Source organism: Suricata suricatta, chromosome 14 (genome assembly GCF_006229205.1).
Source record: "Suricata suricatta isolate VVHF042 chromosome 14, meerkat_22Aug2017_6uvM2_HiC, whole genome shotgun sequence".
Taxonomy (NCBI): Eukaryota; Metazoa; Chordata; class Mammalia; order Carnivora; family Herpestidae; genus Suricata; species Suricata suricatta.
In genome coordinates, this window is record NC_043713.1 from 85,577,699 (window position 1) to 85,585,312 (window position 7,614).

Below are 7,614 nucleotides of genomic sequence, written 5' to 3' on the forward strand. Positions count from 1 at the left end.
CACACACGTCTCCCTGTCCACCCATCCGTCCATCACAAGCAGGATTCGTATTGATGTCTCTGACTGCAGTAAACCCCCCGGGCTCGCTCTGTCCTTCCCCCTTTTCTTACTTTTACCTTTTTTTCCCCAGCATCGCGAAACCTGGCTCTCTTGTTCTTTCATGTGTTTACTTGTTCTTTCCTCGTGTGCGGTTTCAGAGTCGCTAATCGTGTCTAGCCCCACAGGATCCAGTCGAGAGGCAGTGTCCGAAGCTACCCAGCCTGGAGCTTTCCCTCCTCGTCCCCTTGAGTGCGGCTGTGCTGCTCATTTGTAAAATGGCCGGGCTCCTCAGTGCTATTTACATTCTATTCGGGGCTTTCCTACATCCTGACTTCAAAAAAAAATTTTTTTAATGTTTGTTTATTTTAGAGCGCGAGAGAGAGACAGAGGATGAGCAGGGGAGGGGCAGAGAGAGAGGGAGACACAGAATCGGAAGCAGCTCCAGGCTCCGAGCTGTCAGCACAGACGCGGGGCTTGAACTCACGAACCACAAGGTCATGATCTGAACCGAAGTCAGACGCTTAACCGACTGAGCCCCCCAGGCGCCGCTACATCCTGACTTTTTAAAATTCTGTATGTATTTGTTTTTAGGATATCTGAAATTCCGAGTCAAAGCTCCCCACAGTGTGTGCTGGGGGTGGGGGATGTGCCTTCCGCTTTCATCTCTACCCCCTGTTCCCACACCCCCTTTTCTCCGCACCACCTCAGCCCCTTTCATTTCCGGTCTGTCCTTCCTGTGAGGACCTTGCGCCAATAAGCTGATGCGTGTGCTTTCTCGTACATCCTCTTCTTTCTGCCCTTCCCACCCACCCCCTCCCCACGGGGAGTATATTATAGATCCTCACGTGTACACTTAACAGTATGTCCTGGAAATTACTCCCAATTCAGTTCCTCATTCCTTCCCCTCTTCCTTTCATATAGATTTTGGTTTTTAGGTTCACAGCCAACTGAGTGGGAAGTACAGAGATTTCCCATACATGCCAGCTCCTTCCGGGCAAAGCTTCCCCCAGTCCCACCCCTGCCCCCCATCCTCCGCAGTAGCTGCCTAGTACTTCCCTTGTGGGTGTGCCACAGGTCATTCAGGCACCCCCCTTTGTCAGGACATTTTGTATTGTTTCCAGCATTTTACAGTTATGAGCAGTGCCATAAGGAGTCCGCTTGTGTGCACGTATTTTTATGTTTGGGGGAATGTCTTTAGATGGCTTCCTAGATGTGGGGTCCCTGGGTCAAGACATCAGCGCATAAGCAGTTTACCTACGAGTTGCCAGGTTTCCCTCCGGAAGGGCCGTGCCAGTCCTCCCTCACCATCCACGTGCGAGCGTGCTCATTTCACAACAGTCTTGCCAGCATCGTGTATTAGCGTGCTTTATAATTTTTGCCAGTCCATCAGGTGAGAAGAGGCATTTCAGTGTTGTTTTAAGTTTCACCTAATTATGAGTGAGTTTGAATACTTTTTTGCATGTTTGAGAGCCACTTTCATGTCTTTTCTGGTGAATTTTCTACTTATGTGTCACATTGCTATTTCAGTCTGAATTTGAGATATTTCTGTCTGAATTTGAGAAGTCCTAATTTCAGCAAGAATTGAATTTCTTTTTCAGTGGCATGTAATCAGGCTCAGGTTAAGTGTTGGTGTCTAGCTCTGGCAGGGCCTGGAGAAACTTGGAGGGCGGTGGTGCTGGGGCCGGGCACTGTTGTGTTGAGAGGGGATTGATCTTCGTACCAAGAGAGTTTGAAGGAGACCCTGGGAAAATTCATTCCTGGATCCCTGTCTCAACCCTTGCTCCCTTCACAGAGGCCACCCAGAGCTGCGAGATCGCACGGCACGGGGGCAGAGGGACTCAGAGTGAGGACGGACTTGGGGCCACGTGCTTGCGAATCCCAGTCACCCGCAGAAGCATGTGGGCCGACGCCTGCTCTCTGTCCAGCTGCGGCAGGTCCGCCCTGAGCCGAGGCTTGCTCCCTGAAGCCAGATCGGAGGGCTGAGGGAGGACTTGGAGGTCACTGTCTCCCTCCGTGACTCGGCGGCACTTAAGGTCACGTCTGCGCGCCGCCAGAACCACATCTGGATCCGGACGCCGCATCTGGCCTTGGAAAACCCGGCCCACAGTGCTTTCCTCCTCGGAGATGAGGAGCAATCCAGGCGCAGACAGGCCCGAGGCGGCCCCTTGCCGGCCAGCCCCAGCTGCCCAAGGTCTGTGGACTCAGCGCCGTGGGGTTCGTGCGCCAGTGTGTGTGGTTTCTAGAGACGGCTGGGGCACACTTTCCGTTGCACAGGTATTTCCGGCCGCGTCTCGTGTGCAAATTCTGGTTAGTTTCCCCCCTTCCTCACTCCTTTCCTCCTCCCTTCACCCTTACCTCCCCTCCCTCCTCCCCTCTTCTCTCTCTCTCTCTCTCTGAGAAATAGGCCTGGCCCTGATGGAACTCACAGACTTAATGGAAGGAGAGAGAAGGCACACGCACACATTAACAGATATTCTTCCCCGGGCCAAAGTGCAGCTTTTGAGTAAATGAGTCTCGAAACAGATAGAAGTCCATTTCAGAAGTTCTGTGTTAGGAATTAGAGAGGGAAATGAAGCAGTCCTAATGAGATCCCACAGAAGGCACCAGAATTGTCTTGCTGGGTGCCACATCGGAGAAGACCGTTGATCGCCGTGATTTAGCCGAGCACCTACTAGGGGGGCCTGTGTGGTGGGCGTCAAGGGACAGAGACGCTCTGAGCGGGGGACTGTCGGGACATGCGCACTGCTGTTCAAGTCTCCAAGGGACAGGATGCGGACAGGAAAGGACCTGAGAGAAGAGGGAGGCTGTGCAGTCTGGGCAGATGACCAGGGGCACCTTCCTGGAGGAGGAGGCTTGGTGGGGTGAGTCGGGCCGGCTTGATGAATGCAGCCTGGTGAAGGTCCACTGCGCAGACGGGGATTGGACCTTCCAGTCCCTGGAATCAGCATTTTGAAGATTCGGTACTGCTTTTCGTCCATCCGTATTACTTAATTCCTCGCCCCAGCCCGTGGAAGTCATGGCTATGATCCCCATTTTTGGATAAGCAAACAGAGGCTCAGAAAGGCGACGTGACTTGCACGAAGGAGCACATCTAAGGAAGGCGAGCTTGAACCGAACCTTTTCATCCCCAGAACGCGACCTCCCACCGGCCCGCCCTGCTCAGAGGCACAGGCATCTCAAGGCATGTAGGCTGCAAATGAGAGGCAGACACACGTTCCTGGATTCGTACAGGGGAATGCCAACCAGCCATAAACATTAATTAGTGCTGCGGGTTTTAACACGGACAAGTCTTGAAAACATAAAATGGAATAAAAACCTTAAAAAGCAAGTCGCCGGAGCATACCTAGAACAAGATACCATTGCATGCAGTTTAAAGCATGCAAAATAGTTCCATGCATTTTTAGGAATACGCAATTACGTAGTGAAAGTATAGAATGAAATATAAACGTGGAAATCACACAAGCGTCGGGATCGTGGGCATCTCTGGGGGTGCGGGGGGGAGGGGAGGAGGCTCCCAGGAACTTGAACACATCCGGACCTTATTTCCTGAGCTGGGGGGGGACATGTGAGTTGTGTTTTGTTGCACTGTTTAGCTGCCTGACGTATATAATAATTGCAGTTGTAATTAGGTGATGGTTTGCAGTGGTCAGTCTGGTACATTTTCTCTCGGAATTATCGAAGTTTGCTTACTTGTTTTTTGGAAAAGGGGGGTGTTTCCCTGGAGGGGGAATGAGGCAAGAAGGTTTTCCTGAAGTGACTGGAGACGTAGATGAACTAACCCACGGTTTGGCCCAGCTTGCATGTGATGCCCGTTGCACATTTGGTCCCTGAGCCCAGTCTTGCAGCAGCGGCCCCCACCAGTTGGCTAGGGCTTTGCAGAGGCCAAAGGGAGGGAGTCCCTTAGCGGCACCTGCTTCTGGTTGAATTAGGCTGAGGATGTTGTATATAAGTGTGTTTACTATTCCAAGTCAAAGAGTCAGAAGCTGGACTAGATTCCCAGACAACTCCACACATAACATCCAGGAAAAGCAACGGTCCGGAGGCCAGGAATAGAGAGCGCCATTCATTCGTTTCTCAAAGTTTCCTGTGAGCCTACAGTGTTCCAGGAATCCGCGACACTGGCTCCAGCAGGAAGCCACAGAAATGTAATGCTTGTCCCCGTAGAAACATGTCTCCCTCAAGGGAAACATCTCGTATTTCCAAAGAACTAGTAAGCAGGCTTACAGAGATGATGATTCCAAACATCGCCAAACCATTGCCAAAGCAAGTGTATATATTTGGGAAGTTTGATTTGCTTTCAACTAAACAACGCACGTTGATTTTCATTCATATATTAAATGCCTTTATTGAGCACCTACTAAACACTGAGGTTGCAGCAAAGATCCCAGGGCTGCCTGTCTTGGTCAGGTCCCAGCCGGAGGCTCTCCCCTGAGCCAATAACTGTAACGGGAAGGACGGGCTGTGCTGATGGGCTGTGCCCGGTCACGTGTCCACCCCTGGCCCGTTTGGGCTCCGTTCAGACAACGCAGATCAAATCAAAACGGTGGTTCCGCAGAGAGAACAGGGAGGGCTCGTCCCCGAACGGGGAGGACGCAGGGGTCTGAGAGGGGGTGCTGGGAGCCCCTTCTGGTCCGGAGCTCGCCGCTCTGCCACGCGCTCCGGGCTTGGCTCCCCGGAGGGCCGAGCCGCTCCCTCCGCTGGCCTGGCTGGGGGGCTCCGGGGGCCCTTGGTGCCCGGGTGGTCACGCGGGTGCCCGCGACTGCCAGGGCTGCCGCCACTGTCCGTGCTCCTGCCGTCGGGGCGCGTCTAGCTGACCGCGTGAGCCGGGGAGACGGACAGGCCCGTGGAGGCCGCCGAACGGTGTCCCACCTCGCTCGGCTGTGCTGTCCCCGCGCCCCGTTCGCGGTTCGGAGCCGGAGGCTGGGGGAGCCGCCCGCGGCCGCGGTCAAGGGCTCCTCGGGGCCCGGCCCCCCCTGGAGGCCCGAGACCATGCATTTCACGGCGCGGTCGGGTCGTCTGTGACGGTGGCAGGCTGGCTGTCCCCGCAGGGTCGTGCCAGCTCTTCGCCGAGGCCCTCGCAACTGGGCGCCGGTTCCCTCCCTGCTCTCGAGGCAGCAGCGGCCGGTGAGTCCCTGTCCTGCTCCCGGTCTCGCCTGCCTCTCCTGCCCTTACCGTCTGGGGCGGACTCTGTCCTCCTTGCGCTTTTAGGGGCTCGTGTGATGAGGGCTCCCGGGGTGGTCCAGGACAGGCTGCCCGTCTTCAGCCCCTGACCGGAGTGCCACGTGCAGAATTTCTGCCAGGCGGGGTCACAGGCTCGAGGGTCGCAGGGATCGGGCCCCGGACATCTCTCGGGGCCTTGTGGGCGAAAATCGAGGTCCTCCGACCTGAGCTCCTGACTTCCCTGCGCATAGGAGAGCCTGCTGCCAGCAGAGCAGGGATGTGTCTGTCCCTCTCCCCCAGGGGGCAGAAGAAGCCCACCCTGGCTCCGCGAGGCCGGCGGGCTAACTCCTGCGCTGCTCCCCACCGGTGTGAGCGGGGCAGCGGCGACTCCTGGGTAGGCCTGTCTGGCCTGGACCCCCAGCTCCACACTCCCAGGCCCTCCAGCCCTGGACTCTCCCGCTCTCTCCTGCTGCGTAAGGCTCGCTCTGGGCCTCGTGGACACAGCAGCTCCAGGGCCGAGCTGGTCCTGCCCCCAGGTGTCTGCACCAGCGGGGAAGTCCGGCACAGGCACGGTGGGGGATGTGAAAACGCGGGAGTGAGCCGCAGGGCGCAGGCCTGAGCGCCGGTCAGGAAACGTGCTTCCGGAAGGAAGGCTTTGCTGAGGCATCTGGACAAGGAGGAGGCAGCCGCCGAGAGTCTGGGGGAGAGCCGTCGGGGCGGACTAGGCCGAGACGTGCAAGGGCCCTGAGGCAGAGCACTTGGCGGGCCATCCCTGGGAGGAGGGATCCGAAGGAGCCTCAGAGCACAGAGAGGCACCCAGGGACCCTTCCGGCCGCCCGGGCCGCGTGTCTAACTCGAGTCTCCCTCCCGCAGAGACGCGGAGCGCCGCCTGGCCCTGCGCAAAGGCCGAGTGGAGCGGGCGCTCTTTGTTGAGGGTCTGACAAGGTCTCCGTTTTCCGTGTGGGGTTTTGCTCACTTTAGAAGTTTTTTTTTTTACTTAAGGTAATAATAACAACAAACTAAGTTGTCTACCAAGTTGATCTGTTCTAGTGTGTGTGTGTGTGTGTGTGAGAGAGAGAGAGACAGACAGACAGATAGACGCTCGTCACGAGGTCGCTGGCTCCGTTTACCTGGCGCACACGTTACAGCTGTGTCGTTCCTTTGCCAGGACCGATGCGGTGAGCCATTCTTAGGTGAAAAGGCTCAAAGGGACAGCGCGGATCAGAAGACATTTTGGGAGCTCACCACGGCCGTGGGCGTGTGCGGGTCACAGGGGCACGTGCCTTATCTCTCAGCTTGAACCCGCCTCCGTCGTGGGCTAGGCAGACCCCCGCTCACTGTCACTTAGGCGACTTCGGGGCTCCCTTAATGAGAAAAGGGAAGAGGAGAATGTGTTCCTCCCCTTATCCTTGATAATCCGTAATCACAAAATGAGGTACTTTAATTACGCAGACGTACACGTAGGCGAGGTCCTTCCTGGTCTCGGCAAATGAGTATCACACCCTTCCCTGTGCTGCTGACATTTTATTCACCGCGCCAGAGCTCACGATCTGACAAGGTGCCTGTCACTTTGATCACGTGCTTCCTGCCCAGGGCTGCTGACTGGGGTTTCCTGGCAGCTTATTAGAGCTCATTAAATATTTGTCGACTTGAATTGCATTTGAAATCTTGCATCAGCCTGCAGGGCCCTTAGCTGTGAGTTTTGGTCTTTCCCTGGCAATACATTTGCATGCATATTTAATAAGTACATCGGAGCTCTCCCTCTCAGTGGGAACAAAAACCTTTATGCAGCGTTTGGGCGCCACTGGGTTTAGCCAAAGGAACTTTCCGCCCGCCCCAGGGGTTGGGGCGTCAGGATCAACGTTGGGAGCTGTTTGCCTGGAGTAAAGAGAAGTGTCACTGAGCGACCGTTTTGAATTGCTTGGGATCTGACTTCTTGCTGATTTCGCGCATACGAAAGTTTGCTTGGGTACAGAGTAGAAAAGGGCAGTTTTTCTCTCTGCGAATTTGAGAAGAAGGAAGGATTTGATCTGGAATGGACGGCTGCAGGAGATCCAGGGCCGGCCCCCCACACTCAGACTCTTCTCCGAAACCTCTCCATCCTCTCTGACTCCTCATGCAACGTCCCTGCTTCTGTGTTCCAGCCACGTGGACCTCTGGGGGGTTCGGTGGATCTCCGGGGGGTTCCGTGGGCCTCCGGGGGGTCCGTGAGCCATGCCGCTGGTTCCTGTCTTGAGGCAGCTTGTGACTGTTATGCCCATGGCCGAGAGCTCTGTTTGCGGGGAACTCTGTGGAGCTGGCTTCTCCCCGCAGGGTCCCATGCCCCGATACCCCTTTCTTTTCTTTTTTATATATTTTTTAATGTTTTATTTATTTTTGAGAGAGAGAGAGAGACAGCGGGAGCAGGGGAGGATC